Here is a 20,506-nt window from a genome sequence, read left to right as displayed (position 1 = left end):
CCTCAGGCAAACGCCCAGGATGAAGCTGCCCAAGGCGGAGATGAAGCCGCTGAGGAAGGAGTTGAAGGGGAAGGTGCCGACACCCAGGCAGTAGCCAAACTGCAGCGCCCTGCTCAGCTGCACGTAGAGTAGATACGCGTCAACGATAAAGCCGATTCAATCCATAGGCCTTCTGCTGAGACTGCTCACTTGGGTGACAATTATAATGATTTTTTGGTTGTCAAAAATACCTTCCGATTTTTAGTTGGTAATGGATAAAGAACAGCAATTTCTTTTTCACATCTGTCACCAACTAGCTGTCACTAAGTTAAAAAATATTAATTGCCAGTCTGGTGTAGAGATGAAAGGGGTGGTGAGCACCAAATAATTTTATCCCCCAAATTACTGAACGTTTCATAATCTATGGAAACAGGTAAATCTTAACTCTCTCTCTCTTTCTCCCTCTCTCTGCCAATTCAGCGATGTGACCCCACTATTTTAGTCTAATTAGATTTTTATGATAGGTGACACAATCATTCAAGACGAGCAAAATACTTAGAATTATTTTATTAAAATAAAAATATAATAAAAATAAAAAGAAAGAAAAGGAACAAAACAAACACAATCAGTCAGTTAAGTCACACTCTCTCTTCTGTACGTATCTGTGGGGAACTTTTCCATGGAGGTTAAACCTCTGAGAGCAGGCTCACCAGAGGTGGAGTCACTATTCTCTAGCTAAGCTAAGATGAAAGTATGTAATGAATTCTGTGTTCGTGTATCGGTGATGACTAAAACAAAGGCAATTTCATTAACAGTCAGTTAATACCTACATGATAGTGGCTTGTATTTAAATACAATGTATTTGAAAATGAACCTCACAAGAGAAACTTATTACCATTTTTAAGCCTTTAAGGAATAAACAAATGAAAGTTTTCACCTTTATGTGGAAATGAGAAGTTAGAAGTAACCAAAACATTTCCCAACTACCATATATACTCGATCATAAGCTGGTTCATTTATAAGCCGACCCCACCCCAAGATGGATAAGTAAAAATGGAAAATTTTTATGACTCATTCATATAATTTATGACCCTGTAATTCAGAGGTTGGCAAACTTTGGCTCGTGGGCCATCAGGATAAGGCACTGGCGGGCCAAGATGGTTTGTTTACCTCGAGCATCCTCAGGCATGGAGGTAAACCTGAGTAAACAAAGTGTCCCGGCGCGCCAGCTGCTTACCCTGATGGGCCGAGACAGCAACTGGTGGGGAAATTTTTGTGGGGGAGAAGCTGGGGGTCGGGGAGTAACCCCTGTGACCACCCCACCTCTAGCTTGGGACCCCCACACTCTCCCCATCCCATCCCTTCCCACCTTAGCTGGGGAGGGCCAGGGGAGGATGTTTCTGGCCTGGCTGCAGTCTGCTCGGCCGGGCTGGGCCGGGTCAGGCGGTGCGGCCGCAGTCTGCTCGGGCCCCAGAGCTGCAGCTGCTTTGGAGGCTGGTGGGGAGAGCAACGTGGCCAGAAGCGGAGAGACTCTGGCCCTGCCTCTTCCCTTCTGGCTCTGCTGGCTGTGCTGCCTCTCCTTGCCCCCTCTGTTGGAGGGAGGGGCTGTGTCCCACCTCTCCCCTCTTTATACCCGTTTATAGCCGACCCCCTTCTCAGATGCTTCCCTTTTTTTACTAAAAAAAATTGGGCTTATGAACGAGCATATACGGTGTATATGGGTTTTTCATAAAGTTAAATAAAATCTTTAGAATACTTTATAAAACAATTCAATTTCCGTAAGAATATTTCTAGAATTCTCTGTGTGGGTTTAAACTGAAGGGGTTGGTTTTTTAATGAAGAGAGAAGTGGGAAAGAGAAAGTAATAAGAGGCTCCTTGCTCCCCTTTTTGTGGATTTTTAAAACCAGGTGCTATGAATCACTTGTGTTTGAAATCTTAGAATATCTTCCCATCCCTTAACAAGGTGTCCTGCTCTTTGAGAAGGCACTTCCGTTGGCTAGTTGTGACCGTCTACATTAGCTTCAGTTATACTCCTACCAAACGTTCTATTCAAGGCAAAAACCACAATCATTAGTACTTAAATCTCTCTCTCTAACAAAATATAAAACTCAATTAAAACAAAATTGAAGCTATAAAGCTGCATTCCAGAGTCTGTCCAATCACACATGGAGGAGATCAGTACTAATTTATAACCAAGGAAGAGAGATTCTCCTTGAAGCTTTTTGTGCCTGTCACTTACTAGGAGAAAGCAGAGTTTTCTATTAGTTTTTAAATTATCTTGAACATTTCACTAATTCTCTCCCCCATCCCCCAAAAAATTAAAAATGTAAGCTCATGAGCTATAATTCTCTAAGCATCATGTGTATGAAATTGTAATAATCTTCTGAATTTTAGGAAAAGTGAAGACCATACGTAAATTGTTAGTTAAAAATTGTTCTATTATGGTTGCAAAGATAACTTTCCAAATATGAATCCAAACATAAACCAGAGGGGAGAGTGTTTTGTTTCCCTTAAATTGGCAGACAGACAGCTTGCAGCACCTCTACCACTTGTTGATAAAGGCAGCAAAATGAAATTAACAATACTGGTCATTTTCATTGCTGCTGCTACTCTGAACCCTGTGGCATCAGTACCACTCTCAATAATCATGTTAATTTCACCCAGTAAGAAATCCCATCACCCTTCCCCATCTGAGTTGTTGGTAGCTGGGTTTCTCACCAGAGCATTGGCTACTAGACTTCTGTGGTGGTTTGCTTCTTCCTCAGCCAGCCTTTCATGTTACTCAGGGCCAAAAGGCTTAGTTCTTTAGATAATAGTAGGTGTCTGAAAATTAAACCCTTTACTTCTAAATTGGGGCTCTCACAATTTTACCAGTCTTGCCTCAGCCTTGTCTCCCTTTTCTTGCCCACAATTTTGCAAGTGGATGAAATTTTTTATGCAAATGTTGAAGTATCCAATTTTCCGGTGCAACTGGGTAGACATCTAAGTTACATATGTGGTCCCTGTAGTTATACTTTTCCTGCAGATTGTGGTTGCAAAAAAGAGCAGTGTTTACAAAATCTGGCTGCAATAGGCTTTGTCCCCACTAATAATGTCCCAAGTCAAGCAGTCCCTCTAGTCAAATTCCTGAACAGTTCTTGAATAGCAAAATAAGTGAATGATTGATCCTTTCCGGTATAATTCTTAATTCCTTTTCAGGATCCATTTTTGCCTCTGCATCATTTTGATCTATTTTGAGGGACTTTTACTTGGAGGCTAGTAAATGGAGAAGCAGACAACTTTCTATCTCTGTTTAAGAAAACCAATAACTCTTTCAGCAAGGTTTATTTTTAATGCCCGTTAGAATAATTGCACTGGTGTAATGTGAACTCAGTCTTGGCTGTACTGGTTCTGCAGGGCCAACAGGACTGAAATAAATATTGTAATATAAAAATATGACTCTGAATTCACCCAGGGGGCAGATCTCAGTAAGACTTTTTTACATAGTCACTTTTCAGTGTAGAACTGCACTTGACGTTGAAAACTAATCTTAATCTTTTCTCATTTTGTGACCTGATTTTTCTCAACAATAAAGTTGCATTAACCCTAATTTCTTCTGCCTTGTGGGGTGTATGGGTTTCTAGGGTGGGGGGAGAGGGGATTGTATGGAATGTATAGGTAATTTGTATTAGTGTCATAACTTTACTGCATTATTCATGAGTGGTAGAATCGGAAGTGAGAGGTGACCAAAGATGTTATAGCACTCCATTCCATCATGCATCTGGGTAATTTAATATATTCACCATATGTTTAGTCTGTGCATTTCTTTCCTTTAGAAAGCTATTTACTGGAAAAACAGTGCAGTGATGCCCACAAATGCAGTACAAAGTTCTTATGTAATGGTTTTACATGTATGTCAGGGAATTATGAAATGTAGGGATTTGTGAGGGTTTACATAATGATATACCATAAAGCTATTTTTAAAGCCATTGTTACAGTGTAAACTATTGGGATAAGAATAAGCAAGAAGCTAATCTCGTAGTTAACAGAACACTCATTTTATTTGTCTACTGGTCTGTGTATCTAGTTCTCCACATACTGTATCAGAGTGTGATAACGCTCAACTGCGGTGTAATAACACTAACATATTTACATCCTGTCAAGCTCGTGAGGGAACGGGCACTCTTTTTTTGTTTTGTTTGTGTAGCACATAGCCCAGTGGGGTCCTGGTCCATGACTAAGGCTTGTAGGTGCTCTGGTAATACAAATAATTCTAATACAGCATATTTCTACCTTCCGTGTAGAATTAGTATGTGAAATGCCACTGATGTTCATTCAGCACCCCTCTGTTGGTGTGCTGGCAAGACTGACTGGTTAAAGAGCTTGCTCAGAGATGCCTCGATGCCATTCTGAACCTGAGCTATGTTTTAAGTCCCTTGTAATTATTGCAGCCTGAATTAAAGCAGATCTTGGAACACTCCAATACAGTGCAGACAGAACATAGAGCAACACCAGTATTGTGGTATGCAAATGTGACCTTCATAACTTACTGACAGAGAAAATAAATAAATATCTGAGTTTTTCATCAGTAGATTTCCAAGCCCCGTTCAGAGACATTGCTGTGCTCTGTTTTTTTTGCAGAGTGGGGAAAAATGAGATATAAGACCGGCCATACTGGGTCTGACCAATGGTCCATCTAGCCCAGTCTAGCACACGTTTTTTCTGACAGTGGCCAATGCCAGGTGCTTCCGAGGGAATGAACAGAACAGGCAATTATCTAGTGATCCATCCCCTGTCGCCTGCTTCTGGCAAACAGAGGCTAGGGACACTTAGAGCATAGCGTTGCATCCCCGATCATCCTGGCTAATAGCCATTGATGGACCTATGCTCCATGAGGCACAGCGAGCTGAAATGACTTCTCCAAGGTCATTGAGTGAATCAGGAATAGAACCTGTCCCGTGACACACAGTCCCATGTTTTCTCTGTTGGACCAAACTTTGTTTTTAGGTTTGCCCATTACCTCTAGTGAAAGAGCTGGGAAACATTAATGCCCATATTCAGAGACACATAGAAAAACGTGATTATTATGTTGGTGTAAGGTGTATGCTGCCTCCAGAATTGTTGGAATATGGCTATTAGTTACAAAATTAAAATTTCTTCTGAACTGTATAAGCTCTCCAGAAAATGCGGTGAAAGGCAAAGCCCATTGTCGCTTTTGGGGATATTTTTTGGACTAATTTATATGCTGAGAAATGAATGTGAGGGCTGGTTGTATTTTCTGTGTTTCAGATCCCCTGTTTATCCATATTTAAAAACAAAACATTTTATTTTTCAGTTTTAGATCTGGAAAATCCTTCTGTGGATAAACATTCTCTTCATGTAGATAGAACCAGAGCTTGGGAATGACCTTCTCTAGGAGCCTTTTCATGAAGTCCTTAAAGATTGAAAATGGACATGAGCCAAAAGATGGGCCATCACATCTTTGGGGGTGCATTCGCATTTCTATGCTCCGCATAAACGTTAGTGTCTGGCCACCTTCAGTGACTGAGTTCAGCAGGCAGAATGACTGGTGCAATTTTAACTTGTGACTGAGAGGTGAAAGCAGCAACACAGTTGCAATCTTACTTTAATGTGCTACATTTGCTTGTTTAGAGATGCATGTTAAAAGTATGCAGATTTGCAGTATTATATATTTAGAGCTTAATTTCTCCACGACTGGACAGCCAAACCCTACTAAACAGAAGTACAGAAGATAAGAAATAGAAACTCTTGAAAAGGAAGACAGCATGCATGTGTTTCCTGTTTTATCATTATTTTGTGTTTAACTTAATTTGACAATCTCAAGCTCCAAATGACCTAAAACATCCTTTTGTAATTTGCTAACTTACTTGACTATGCTTTCTGGTTCTGCATTTTGCAGAAATCTTAAGTGTGTTTATTAAATAGAGAGGTTATGATAGGGAAATACAAAACTTCAGAAAATATTGACACTGTTTTGTGTACAAAGGTAATATAATAAAGTAGCCACTCCTTTCAACTCCTTAGTGTTCTGTGCTTGTACTTTCTCTTTTTAAACTTGAAATAAACAAGTGTGTAGACTCTAAGCACAAGAAAGCTGGTTCTTGTGTTTTGATATGAGCAACAACTAGATTATTTAAAAAAAATCACTAATGTGCAGGATTTAACCTACACATATCATTCTTACTATTCATAATAGTAGACTTTGAAATATCAGTGTTTTTTGTTTTTTTAATTATTTACCCCCTTTTTCTTTCGTCCCCCCACTTCCATTTCTATAGGATGGACAAATTTTCAAAATTTGTCACCTGCTTCTTAAAACTGTAAAATAAGAGAATATTGAGAACTTTACCCTGAATCATAATTTGACTAAGCCCCTCTTTCAAAAGAGACTTTGGCTCTAGAGGCCAGGTTTTCAACAATTTTAGGTGCCTAAAGATGCAAATTGGCATCTAGTGGGATAGCTTCTAAATCACAAATGTGTTTTGAAATTTTATTCTCTGTCTCTTTGGAACTCTCAGCAGAGCTTGGAGTTTCCATCCTGTGAGAAACACTTGGTTTTTGTCCCAACTTTGAGATGAAAAGTAAGAAGTTGGAAAATTTTCATGGGACAAAATATTTGCAAAAATTTTGATTTGGAAATGTCAGCAGGTTTCATTTTTGGCATTTTCAATAGAAAAGAAACATTTTGCTATTGCCGAATTTTGAAATATTTCATTTCAGTTGGTTGAACTGACGTGAAGCTCTTTGTTTGGAATCAGTCCAGCATTAAACTGCACTCCTCTATTGTGGCATAATATTATGGCAGATACATTCTATAGCTCTGCTTCTTTTCTCTTTCTTTATGGCTAATGGGCTGTTCACCTCGACTTAAAAAAAGAAAAATAATAAAATCCCATAACTCGGGCTCTGGTATAGCACAGCACTATTTTTCAGTGGAGTTCTGTTGGGAGTGGTGGTTTTTATAACTTACTTCTGAAAAGTACAGCATGTACTTCTGTTTTTCCTTGTGTTTGTAATGAGATCATTTGTACGTTCCCTAAGTAGCACTGGGTGTGATTGTTTTTTTTATTTTTATTTTTTTGGTGGGGGGGAGGGATGGTTGAGTTGTGAATAAAAGTGAACTTCAAAGCATTATAAAAAGTAATACCCAAGGACTAGATAGTGGATTGGAAGCAATCCTTAAGTAAGGAGCAGTATGTAGTTGTGCTGGCTCTGCAAGTAGGACCAGATCTGGATCCTGAGCCTGTCTTGTTGCTGTTTGCTTCCCCTGCCTCCAGGAGAGGGAAGCAATCTTTGCCAGTCATGTACAGCGCATGGATTACTTCCCCCTTTAAGACCGTTCATTTGTGCTGGTTGGTGTGTTTGGGGCATGGAGTTGGTGTGGGAATCAAGGCTCCATTCACTCCCTGTCCTTTCCTGTCTGTGTCATACTGGCTCTGTAGAGGCTGCAGTCCTTGTGCTGACTCATAATGTGGGTTGTTTGCACTGGAGGAGAAGGGGAATGGCTTTATGCATGTTGCTCCCCTGCACAGGTGTGTATAGTGGGCCACAGTATAGCCCCAAAGGAATAAAAGAAAATATGTTAAAAACATTTTTAAAAAAAACCCACCGTTTTTTATAGGGAATAAAATGCCTGGGTGACACCATGCTCGATTTGCTTTAAGATTTTTAAATTCCTTTTTGTAAAGTTTCCAATCAAGACTTTAATTCTTGCCTTGCAACACTTGATGTCACAAACTCCTAAAACAACTGTGGGGAATACCCTTCCTGTTCAGTGGAGGTGTGCAGTAGTCTAACCCTGCTACCAAGATGAATATAGAATGATTAATTCAAATCTCCATTGGTGCTGAAATATTTTTTGTTGTTAATCTGGGATATTAAATAGCGGTGTCTCTCTTACCATGGGGAGACTTTAGAGCCTTTTTTTTCTGTTAGTTTTTAAATCTGCTGGTCACTTTAGTAACTAATTAGTAGACCATCACATAAAAGGATAACAGCAAACATTTATGAAAAAGAAATGGAAGAGGAATTGGCCAGGAAAATGGGAGATGTCGGTTCTAATCCAGGCTCTGCCTGAGACTTGTTTTATAATCTTGGGCAAGTCATTTGACACCTTTCAATTTAGTTCCCATCTGCAAAATGGAGAGAATACCTCCTGTATGGGTGAGGTCCAGCTTAATCTGTTGACATTTCTTAAGTACTGTGGTATCCTTGAGATGGAATATCATCACTTCACTTTTATATAGTACTTTCTTTCTGCTTATTTTTAGTGCATTTAAAACTCAAATTGTGACTTAAGCTTTTTAACTCTTTTTGCATAATCCACACTGGCTGAAATCCTGTCCCCATTAAAGTCAAGGAATTATTTTTTGACAGATTTCTGGCATGAGATACAAATTTATAAATCCATAGTTTTATAGGTATTTACCTGTTTATATCTCCATTTGGTTCTGAATATAACGATGCAATTGTGTACACCCTTTTGTTAATTTTGGACTGTGTGGTATTGTCAAAAGCACAATTTGCATCAAACCACTCTTCTCATCTAGCACCTGCTCCTGCACCAATTAAAATCACTGGGGTCAGGATTCAACCCTGAAGCAGCAGCTTTATAATGAGCTGTATCTTGTAGTTTGTCAACAGTGATACTGGCTTTAATTAAGATGGCAAAAATTAACCAGTTGTGTTGGCTTAATCCAGCTTCATTTCACGCCCTTACTCAGTGGACTACGCACACAGGTTTTGTTGTCCTATCTTCAACGGGAGGTGGCTTTGTTAACCGGGTGACATCGCCATTAGGTTTTCTTTCAGTTCCAGTCAGTTGCGTGTTCTCTCCTGCTTCTCTGCTTAAGAAGGTTGTGTATAAATATTTTCTGAAGAAAAACTAAAATATTTAGATAGCTGCTTCCTCCATTCAGTCCAACACTAAAGAGGATATTTTTACTACCATGACACCAGGCCCTTAAACTAACTCATTTATCCATCTGCCCTGGTTTTTCCTTTCTCTCTGTGCCAAGAGAACAGGGTTATGGCAGGCCATCCTTCCATCTCTTCCACATGGATTTCTTTCCATGTGACACCTCAGTATGCATTTTGCCAAAGACGTCACCTGTATGTAGTATTGAAGAGTACTGGAGACTGGAGTTTACCGTATGTGGGTGGTGGGGGGGAATGCAGTAGGGTCTCTTTAAATAGTGTACATTAACTTTTTATAAAATAATTTATTGAAAATGCTTTCAAAATCCAAGTTTATTTTGGGTAATCTACAAGTTGCCATATCCTATAGGCAGTCTTTATTGTTGGCTGCTGTGGACTTCCAATTACATTTGTGCTCCAAGGTAACTCAGATGCTTTTGAAAATCCTACCCAAAATATTCAGAACATTTTTGTTCAAGGAAAGCCATATGTTACTCTGTGTCTTAATTTGATACTGTTGTTTAATGTGTCTGCTATACCCACTTCTTTGGTAGGACTAAATATGCTTAGAGCTTTCAGAATAGATGCATCCTTGGAGGTCCTAAAGTCAGACAAATCCAATGGACCATGAACCTGTCATTAAACTCCCTGATTGAGAACATGGTGGAATGAATCACTGTCATTCCTATTTTGAACATCATGTGCTTAATAGCAATTTGTTCAACAAAGCAGTTGGGTAGGAGTCTTTTCTTTACCAGCAGTTCCATGCAAGCTAAATAGTTCTTTGCACCATGCAGTTCTGAGCCTCCTGAATTAATGCAGCCTTTCATATTTTATGAGAGAGAAAATTCCATGTGTGTGAGAGTCCATAGAGCTTTCAAAATATGCACCCACAGAACTCCTAATGCTTTGTAAAGTTTGGCAAATATGGAGTGCTGTAAAAAAGATGTTTGTTGGTATCAAGATACTATGGACAAGTAGCTTAAAGCTTGCCATCTTGCAAGTCTGTAAAACACAGAATAATATATCACCCAGTCTGATAAGAACCTGTTTTCATCAGAGCTGATTTTACATAACAGCTCAAAAGGGCAGAAATATTTCTGTCCAAACTCGGCCTGGTATTCTGTCCATATTCCCTCTGTCTATTTTTGCCTCACCTCAAACATGAGTTGGATAAATGAGGTTCTTCAGATACAACATATGGCAGATGTATTCTTCAGACTCTCTCACCCACAATGAACTTCTTGTTTAAGTCCTTTCAATATAAAGTAGTCTAAGTGTGAAACGGAGAGCTGCATTTTCTCAATTTTTTTTCTGCAAACGTCTTCGAAACCAGTCTGCTTGCCATTTTGGCCCATTCTCTTTTTATCCTTCTCCTCTATTGACCGGGTGTGGCCCCAGGGGTTTGATTTAGTTTACCTTTCCTAAGTCTCCATCAGAATTCCTTAACTCCCCATTATATTCCGAAGGCTCCTATTCATAGCAAATATCACTACTACTGGGGAAGTCTCTCAACTGGCAAGACTGGGAGAATCCAAATCCAAATTCCTGGATTTGACAAACTAATCAACAAATTTGTATTATATCCTTATTCCTGTTACTTACTGCATTCATCTGCAGATATAGTATTTCAAAACTACAGGCATAAGTCAAACGTTTTCAAACCGCTTTTAAAGATTCCTTAACTGCATACCTTCCTCCTCTTTATTTATTTTTAAGGGCATTTACCAGTCTATAGAAGGCTCATTTTATGCTTTTTTAAGTTGGAGCATAAAAGATTCTGGATGCAACTGGAGAGAACAGGTTTTTTTTTTAAAATTTCTATTCCAAATTATGTGCCTGCTTTTGAAGAACCCCATCCCTCAGAACAATGGCTGAGTATGTGAAAGGGGGGGGGGTGTATTTATTTTATTTGTTTATTTTTTTTGCTCACTTGAACACTCGGCATACTTGAATTATTACCCCCTATCCATGTGAACTGAATAAATAAAACAGTCATGAGGAGAAGTAAGAACATTCTGTTCACATGTTCACATGGATGCCTTGAAGTTGACATGTAGTTCGCCAGCAGCCTTCCACATCTAAGACTCAAAATGCAATGTGTGATCAGGAGAACTAACATGTGGTTTTAAGGGGAGAATACTTATTTTTTCCTTAAATAGCGTGCACAATTATACCTTACAGAAGACCGATTATAATAATACTTCCCACATACAGGGCTTTTCCTCTGTGGACCTCCAAGTATTTTATAAAATGTACGAACATTATCCCATTTTACAGTTTGGGGAACTGTGGCATGGAGCTGAAACGAATTTCCCTGCAAAACACAGTAAGCCAAAATAGAGATGTAAATAGAATCCTACTCTTTATATTTTATAGTGTTTTGTTTTTTTTTAAATTCACCTAAGAAACATAAATGGTGTCATAATGAAATGTATGAACATGTTATTTCTGACTGTTTTCTGATTATGAGAAATAAAACATGAAAGCTGCTAAAGGATCTTGTTATCTGCATTGCTTCTATCAGGGTGAAGGTGGGTTAAAACTGTGTGTGAGAGAGAAGGGGGAAAAATGAATGAGTTATCTGTGGTGAGAGAATGAGGTTTTTTTTCTTTTGGGATTTACAAAAAAGCATTCTGGTCCAGAGACTTGAAACAGTCCGCTATTTAAGATTAAAAGGAAAGAGAATTAGATCCAGCTATGAGTAATAGTCATGATTCCATTTACAGACTTAATATTGGGCTTAGAACATCTTGGTTTTTTTAATGAAAGTGTTGTCTGAGACTCTTTCATCGAATGCTTTTGTAAACCTCAAAGGTGCAAAAACTTCTTTTTTTTTTTTTTTTAAATGTCCTGCATAGCTTGATGATCCCCTTTTTGGGAGTCCGTGTGCCTCCCCGCTCTTCTGCATCTAAACTCTGAAAAAGTAGCGGGTTTCTAAGCTAAAAAATATACCAGGGACTCGAAAGGCAAAAAGATTCCGGTCTCAGCTGTTGAAAACCTGATACTGGGATACTGCGGATAATATGCGCTTCTGTGAGCAGTTTGAACCCTGCCACTGGTGACAGCTGACCTACTTACTCAAACCTTGTGGAAGAGAACTAGTCTCCTCCTCCCTCCCTCCCTCCCCGGCCTTCAAGTACTGTGACATGCATGGCTGCCATTGCAGTGTTCCAGAGGCTGCTTAAACTGGCTCCTAGCAAAACAGTGTGTTGTATAATAAATCTTCTGTCTTTTAGTGTAATTAGTATAGTTGCAGTGTTTAAAACAGCACCTTGGCAGTGTGTCAATGCATTGCATAAGAGGAGTGGGGGGAGGAAGCAGGGGGAGCTGGGTTTGCAAGGGCCCTTTGGCTTAAAGTTTTAAGTCTGTAGCAGGAGAGTGTCTCCGGTGGCTCTCTAACAAGAGGCTGCAGTCACTTTTGCTCAAAAGGAAATTTTTAGTTTTGTAGTCTTTACTACTTAAGGATTTCCCACTAACACTGAAGAAATTGCAGAGTCAAAACGTTACAAACAAAAAATATATACACGCTGCCCCCGCATGACTTCATGTTGTGTTTCAAAAAGTTAAGATTTTTTAAAATTATTTGAAGGCTAAGTGTGTGTGCGTGGGCACGCAGACATTTGTATTGCAATTGACTCATAATATCTAATCGCTTTATTGTGTTATTCACTGCAAACTAATAGTTACGCCCCTTCCAATGTTAGTGGAGACCTAGTACTTTGGAACCCAGATTTTTTTTTTCTGAAACAAAATGGGGAAAAGAGATGACAAATCCAAGTCTGTAATAGTTTGTCATTCATCATTTGAAGAGGCAGCCAATTCTGCTTTGTTTGCTTCTAGGCAAAGGAGATTTTTGAGTGCTTGGGGTCAGAATGAAAATGATTCCAGAGTGAATTTGGAGGCAATTGCTTTCTGTGCTTGGCTAGCTGTGGGATGGGTTTTTCCAGGAGAGAGGAATACATATTTCGCCATAGTTTTTGTCTTGTGAAGACAAAATGACAACTCTCTTATTAAGCACCTGCTATTTTAATTGACTCCACTAATTTAAAATTGAAATTATGATCAAAATAGGGATTGCTGGCTGAATAAATGAGGAAATCCCAACCTTGATGGCTAGAACTTTCCTCTCTAAAATCAAAAAGATTGCTCTTTTTTTGAGTATTTCAGGGCACAAAAATATGGGATGAAACTGTGATCTTACTGAAGTCAATAGCAAAACTCTCAGTGGGGTAGAGTGACCAGACAGCAAATGTGAATCAAGACGGGAGTGTGTGTGTGTGGGGGGGTAATAGAAGCCTATATAAGAAAGAGACCCAAAAATTGGGACTGTCCCTATAAAATCGGGACATCTGGTCACCCTACAGTAGGGTCAGGATTTTGCCTTTTAAGTAGAATCCTCTGTGTGCAGTTGGAGGTTGTGGTCTGAGCACAGGATTGGAAACCAGGAAGTCCCTTAGTTCTGAACACAGCCCTTACACAGGTTTCAGAGTAGTAGCCGTGTTAGTCTGTATCCGCAAAAAGAAAAGGAGGACTTGTGGCACCTTAGAGACTAACAAATTCATTTGAGCATAAGCTTTCGTGAGCTACAGCTCATTTCATCGGATGCGTTCAGTGGAAAATACAGTGGGGAGATTTTATATACACAGAGAACGTGAAACAATGGGTGTTCCCCCGCCCCCCTTGCTCTCTTTTAATAGCTCACTTTTCCTGATCACTCTTGTTTCATGTTCTCTGTGTCTATAAAATCTCCTCACTATATTTTCCACGGTATGCATCCGATGAAGTGAACTCTAGCTCACGAAAGCTCATGCTCAGATAAATTTGTTAGTCTCTAAGGTGCCATAAGCTCTTATACAGAATCCCACTGTACATTTGGGAAGGTTGTTCTGAAGCTATTTCATGTTTGTAAAACATTCCAGAAGTTTTGGGAAGTATCTTTTTTATTGTCTTTTATTTTATTATTTATTTATTTGTACAAATCAACAGCATCATTATAGCACTTAAAACAGGGGTTCTCAAACTGGGGGGGTCGGGACCCCTCAGGGGGTCACGAGGTTCTTACTTGGGGGGTCATGAGCTGCCAGTCTGAAATCAGTCAGTCTGCAAAACTAAATGAAAGGAAATAAAAAGTTAAAGATAACAGTATGTTACAACCTTTAATTTTTTCCCATAATCCGTATACAGTAAGAAAGACACCCTGAAGCCTGTCTTTAGGAGTCGTGATCAGACAGCAAGTTCTTATAACAATACATATGTCTGGTTTTTAGCCACCATCACGTACCAGTTTCAGATTTGTGATGTTTGTTTGTTTGTTTTTTTAAGAGTAATTTAAAGATAATGTAAACCAAATTTGGTATGTCCCCATTACCAGAACAGATGCACATGGGACCAGCTGACTCTTATACCTCTGCACATAAAATATTTAAAATTGCCAGGAAGTAATTTTCTCCCCCCTCCTCCCTTTCTTTTAATGTTCGGGTTTAACAAAGAAATTCTGAAGTTTAAGCTTAGGTGAGAAGAACAGTACCAGTTTACAGCTACACACAAGACAGATGCCTGTTAGGTGAAGTGATGAGACCTCCTCCTTTCTCAGATTTTTTTGGAGTGTTATGATGTAGTGAGCTTTACATCTTTTAGACAACATGTGCACTACATATATTGGCCACTTGAGAAAAAAGGTGTTTTTTTTTTCATGATTAAGTCCCATTAAATGTTAATATTTTAGTAATAATGTTGATCTTCATAAGAAATAATGAAGAAATAGATCTGTGTTAATCAATACATTGCCTAGTCTATAAAACTGGCTAAAGAATTACAAAGAACTATTTTGTATGATCTAGACAAAATAATACTGAAAATATTGGAGTTTCATATATGATAACTTTCAAGGAAATGTGCTTTACTGTAAATATAGACCTTTTTTTAAGCTCATATTTTCTAAGGAGCCTGACAACGTGAAGCTGTTAATTTCTCCCCCTCCCCCACCACTCCTTTTCAAAATCACAGCTTTAGTTTTCAGGTTGAAATTAACATTTTAAGGTAAATACTCTCCCTCACTCCCCTTTATTCATGATTTGAAATTTAACAAAACCCATCTCTTCCTGTATTGTGGTATCTATGTAGGAGTACCATGCTTTGATGTGATCTTGATGTAGTTTTAAGGTTGTTAGACACGGTAACACATCTTTGAATTTTATCTGGTGGGGACTTGGAAGTGGTACAGTATAGTCTAGCCATGCATCAAACAACACTTCTTGTTAGAGGTAATGGCTCCGACTGCTCCAATTCTCAGACATGATAACTTTTTAAAAAAGTTCATTATCTGAGAACTAAAAGAAAAGTAAGGGTTTGCTCAGTGTACCTTGTTTTGTTTTCCATGGCCAATCAATATCTACCACAGAAGCTGAGAATTCATAACAATATTTCTATGACAATAAAATCTTGAGTAAATCCTGAAAAAATGTAGTGCATTTATGGAATTGTAAAATAAGTACAAAACTATAAAGTGTTTGTTTGTAGTTTTCAAACATCATTTTTCTATGATAATTCATATATGTAACAAACATCTTTTTTTAATCGGAACACCCCAATAAAACCAAATCTAATCCTACAAAGGTGCATGTGAGCAACTTTTACTCTGTAGTAAAGCAACTCATATGTGGTTGGAGATTTGGCCACTTACACCGTGAAGTTAAAACGTTAAGTATGCTAAGGCAACTAAGCAAAATATGGGGAAAAAAAGGAAATACAAATACTGTACTTAAACTCTGATACGGGCTCTGATTCAAGGAAGGCATTTAAACCCTTTGGAAATCACTGGGACTCAAGTGCATGCTTGCAGCACAAGTTAACATGCTTTCTTTGAATTGGGGCCATAATTTACGCTATGAAGACCAATGATGTACTTCAATAAGATCCTCATATATTGTGTGTGTTTTAGAAATGATGGCTATATGTACTTTGAAGATTTTTAGAGCTTCATCACTGAAGGTTGCCTGAAATGTATCCCTTTATTGGTAGTAGAACTATCATTCGACAATTACAACTCTAAGCACAGTGTGAGCTCCCTCTGCTGGCTGTGCAGCAGCAATTTACTAACTGGTTGTCTTGTACTGTCAGGCTATTTCATAGATTTGGGTGTCGGGGACTAGAGAGAGAAGTTGTAAATATGCCAGAATGCTTGTACACAAATAGGTACCATTTCTATGGTCCTTTTGCAGTCTTTACTTGAGTAAAACTCCCTTGGAGCACAGTGGAAGCTTTGCTTGAGTAAAGACTGCAAGGTTGGCCCGGTGGAATATGTAAGATAACGTCAGGCAGAAGGGAAATATGTTGGCCAAGCAGAAAAGGATGAGGTCTATTGGGAGGAATTACACATTTTTCAAGTTTGCCAGCAGCAAGGAGTTAAACCTCTTAAAATGTAGTTGGCAGCAGTCCTTGGTACATTTATATCATAGTTTTATGTCTGATGGTCTGGGTGTAAAGCAGCATGTGCCAGCAGGAGTGGGTAGAACTGTCCTTGTTTTTCTTAAATTGATATGAATTTCGCATAGTGTACGGAGGTATCGCAATCCGTTTCAGATATTGATATGTATAATATACATCTCTCTGAATCAGGACAGCTGTTCTCTTGTAAGCAGTTGGGCCTAGACGTTAAAATGATCTGGGATAAAGATTGTTCTAGAATTCCTTAATCAAGTGGGGAGCAGGGAAGTGGCGGGTGGGGAGGGGAAGGACAGAAAAGCAGTGAGTGCAGATTTTACTAATTAGCTTTTGAACTCTTAAAAAACTAAAATTAAGTTTCACAGTCCATTGAAAAAAAGTGAAATACAGACACAACTTTGTAGCATACCAGCCCAGCTCTCTGACTCTTTCTTTCCTTTGGATATTTTCATACCTTCCTCTTTTTAAGGGTCAAACCCTTCACTGTTTAGTCCAGTGAATCCATGGATGCCTGGATCCCAAAACCCCTGATCCCTGCACTGTTGTGCAGAGAGCCATCTCGGAGGAGGGCTCTACAATTTGCAAGTTTCAGAGTAACAGCCGTGTTAGTCTGTATTCGCGAAAAGAAAAGGAGTACTTGTGGCACCTTAGATTGTTTCAGTACACCACAGAGTGGGGAAAGGCACTCTGAATCCTTTTGCTGAGGAGACATCTTGGGAAATGGGCATGTTCTCATGGAAAAATTGGATTTTAGTTCATATGAAGCCAACCAGCTCTGTAATACACTGAGCTTTGAAGGTGGGGAGCTATTTTTTTTTCTTAAGATAGGAAAGGTAAACTATTGGTAAGTGTAGATCCAGGTTTGTTTTATGATTTTGTTTTGAATTGTAACCCTTTGTTTCCACCTCTCTTGGTTTTAGTTAACTCTCCAATCTTTCTTAAATAAACCTACTTTTGTTTTGTTTGTAAGTGCTCACAAGTGCTGTTGTGGTTTTTTGTTTTGTTTTTAACACAGGAGCAGTGATTTTAAACTGGGATGTACTGCTTAGCTGGGTGTAGAGGATCTGGGATTTCTGTGAGTAACCAGGGGCTGGATATCACATGGAAATGATTGAAAGGGACCCATGGAGCGGGCACACCTATTGTAACCTGCAAAGCTAAGACAGGGCTGCCATAGCCCAGAGGAAAGTGCTTAAGTGGCTAACAGGCTGGTGGTGTTAGGGAGCTACCATCCCTATCACCACGGGCAAGCCTGTCTTGTTTGAGGCAGCGATTGACAAGATGACTCACAGTACAGGGTTCCCCGAGAATTGTCACAGCTAACCGCTGGACTATAGAGGAGTTTTCACCCTGCTTCTAGCCCATTGACTATTCAATTATTTATATACAGCAGAACAGCGTCAACAGGAGAGAGTGAAAGAAGACTACTCCAGAATATACCATGGTACATTGGTTAGAGCAGTCAACTCAGAAGCATGAAACTCAGATTCAAATTCCTGATGCATATCCATGCACATCGGGTAGAGGGGGAATTGAATCTGGGTCTCCTACATCTTGGGCGACTACCTGTGGGAATACCTAGTTTGAGGACCCAGTGGGGCTTAAGCATGAGATAGTGGCCTGGATGCCTAGACTGAGGCAGCTGTGTGCGTGCTAACCAGCAGACCCTTATGCACCTAGGTATGTTAGATGGCAGCTGAGCAGTGGTTTTGAGGTTCTCAAAGGCACCTGAAAGTTGGATGTAGGCACCTAAAATGGCAGTTAGGTGCCTAAGTCCTTCTATGGATCTGAGCCTGAGTATGTACCACTTGCTCTGTACCCTTAGAAAGCTCTGATTCTTAGCTTTCCAAAGATATACGTAACTTATTATTCATTTCTATGCCTGACTGTTCCCAAAACATAATTCATTGAGTGGTCCCTTGGGATAGCAGTGCTTTTTAAGCACTTAAGGTGTAAATATGTCAGCTTTCAAACTAGTGGACTCCTCATGCCTTGCAGTATTACATTTAGAGTGAAGTGTTGTTTTCTTTTCGCTTTGAAACTTTTAACCACGTATTTGGGTGGTTTTTTTTAACTGCTAGGTGTCGTCATGACTTCAGTGGCTTTCATTAGATAGTACTAGTGCTTCCTCTGCTCTTTGTGATTTCTGTATTTAGCTCCCAGATACATGACAATTTAAGAATGATTCTAAAATTGAGTCTCTGAATTGAGAAATGTGTTTCTGTTCACAGAAAAAGGGTTAAAATGAAATGTTTGCATGCTGCTGGTTACTATTTGTTGCCAAGCCTTCAGCAAGTATATTTTAACTCTCCTGAATATTTGGTTTCCAGTTTCCAGCACAGTGTGGAAAAGGGATTAAAAAGAAAAAAATCAGACACATCAAAAAGCCTTCAACTGCCAAGTGGTATTTTAAGAGTTTGGCAGCCTTCTAGTGTGGATGCTCTGACAACTTCTGGAAGCCAGATCGCATAAGCCTTGAAACATACAGGGCTGGATTCTCTACTCAGAACCAGACCCACTACGTCAATTGGCTAGCAGAGAATGGACTTGTCAGAGGAGAGATCTTGGCTGGCCCAGGTGTGCTGGATTTGGGCTCTGCGTCTGCCAGCCACCTCCACTGTGACATGTGGGCATGGTGGGTAGGTGTGGCAGAGTCACTTTTCCACTGATGCGCAGTCAATAAAGGATCTTGTGTTCGTGGAGCAAGTCTGAGGTGCTTGGAAGGAGCTCTAACTTGTGTTGGCTCTGAGAGCGGAGTTCAGGCACAGGAAAATCTTAATCCTATAAAATTAATGGGATTGAGGACTAAAGTTCCTGCCAATGCCTATTGAAATCACTGGGAGTCTTTCAATTTCCTTTAGTAGAATTCAGATTCAGGGTCTTTAGATATATTACTAGTGCATCACCTCACCGTTCTCATTACAGAATGCCTGGTTCTCCTCACTCTTGTCATGATATTTATCCAGGAGGTGGCATGTCATAAATCATTGGAAAGCTAATAACTCACTGGTCATTAATATTCTTAATGATGTACATATGGTTAACCCACAAAGAACTTTACAGATACACTGGAAATATGTGACTGGAATGAGTTTTTAACCAGGCATGTCAGGGGGATTGATAAACAGGCTTTCTTCACACAGAAGGAATGAAGACAGCACCTCAAACCAGGTATAGCCAAATTCAGTGGGCTAATCATTTGTATTGGCAGTTGCAGGAAGAGATCATTTACATTGTAAAAATCACTAGCAGGTGAGGGACCAGCATGAAGTCTATACCAGACAGCATGGAATCTACACCCAGTGGTGGAAAAGAACTTTAGCCAGTCACGCTGGAGAAGCTGTAAGTAAACTATAGCCGATGACTTGTTTTAGTCTTAGAAGTGTGTTTTACTTTGGTTTGTATCCATTTTTACCTTTATTCTTTCTACTTGGTATCACACAAACCTATGCACAGTGGCTCACAATTCTGAGAATCCCAGCAGGTTGTCACGGTAGTCGAAGCACAAATATCAAGTCCACTTTGCCATTTAAAAGTAATGTATTAGGTCTGTGTGGTTCTGAATCAGACCTGACTTCACAGCATGACACCAACAAGCTGTACATTGACAGTCTGTGCAGAATAATCTTGTTTAAAACATGAGACTTCTTTCCTTTTATCTCCTTTTTCTTCCCCTTGCTCTCCCTCCCCCCACCCCTGCCACCTTTCTACCTCCTCTGAGATTCAGCCATGAATCCTCAACACACCTATAGCTTTGCTTTTTAAAAAAAATAACTTGTAGACCCAAACAATATTAATCATTCTAAATCAAAATGATTTTGGGCATGTTACCTAAATCTTAACATAGTAAGGCTTTGACATCCTTCTAGAAATGGGTTACTATTGTTTTTCCTGTAGATGAGTTAGACCTGTATTTTAAAAAAAAACATTTAAAGCCCTACAGTAGTTCAAAAAGCACTTTCCTCTATTCAGTGCTGTACTCACTGTAACTCTGAACACTGTAACTTCCTTTTCACTTCTTGAATACTTACTATTATACAATGGTAAGTAGAGGGGGGAAGAACCAGCTCTCTCTCTCTCTCTCTCTCTCTCTCTTTTTTTTTAAGCCAAAATAGACCCTCCCTAACTTGGACTTTAATTCTTTCACAAAAATCAGTTTCACCC

At 39.4% G+C, this 20,506-nt stretch overlaps 1 protein-coding gene across 3 annotated transcripts in view; it reads left to right on the top strand.

The window, feature by feature from the left end:
* The window catches only part of PPP3CA (protein phosphatase 3 catalytic subunit alpha), a 334,463-nt gene that overhangs the window by 27,412 nt on the left and 286,545 nt on the right, over positions 1 to 20,506 (top strand). The window lies entirely within an intron of this gene.

The sequence above is a fragment of the Lepidochelys kempii genome, chromosome 4 (genome assembly GCF_965140285.1).
Source record: "Lepidochelys kempii isolate rLepKem1 chromosome 4, rLepKem1.hap1, whole genome shotgun sequence".
NCBI classification, from domain to species: Eukaryota; Metazoa; Chordata; order Testudines; family Cheloniidae; genus Lepidochelys; species Lepidochelys kempii.
This window is presented reverse-complemented; position numbering and strand designations above follow the sequence as displayed.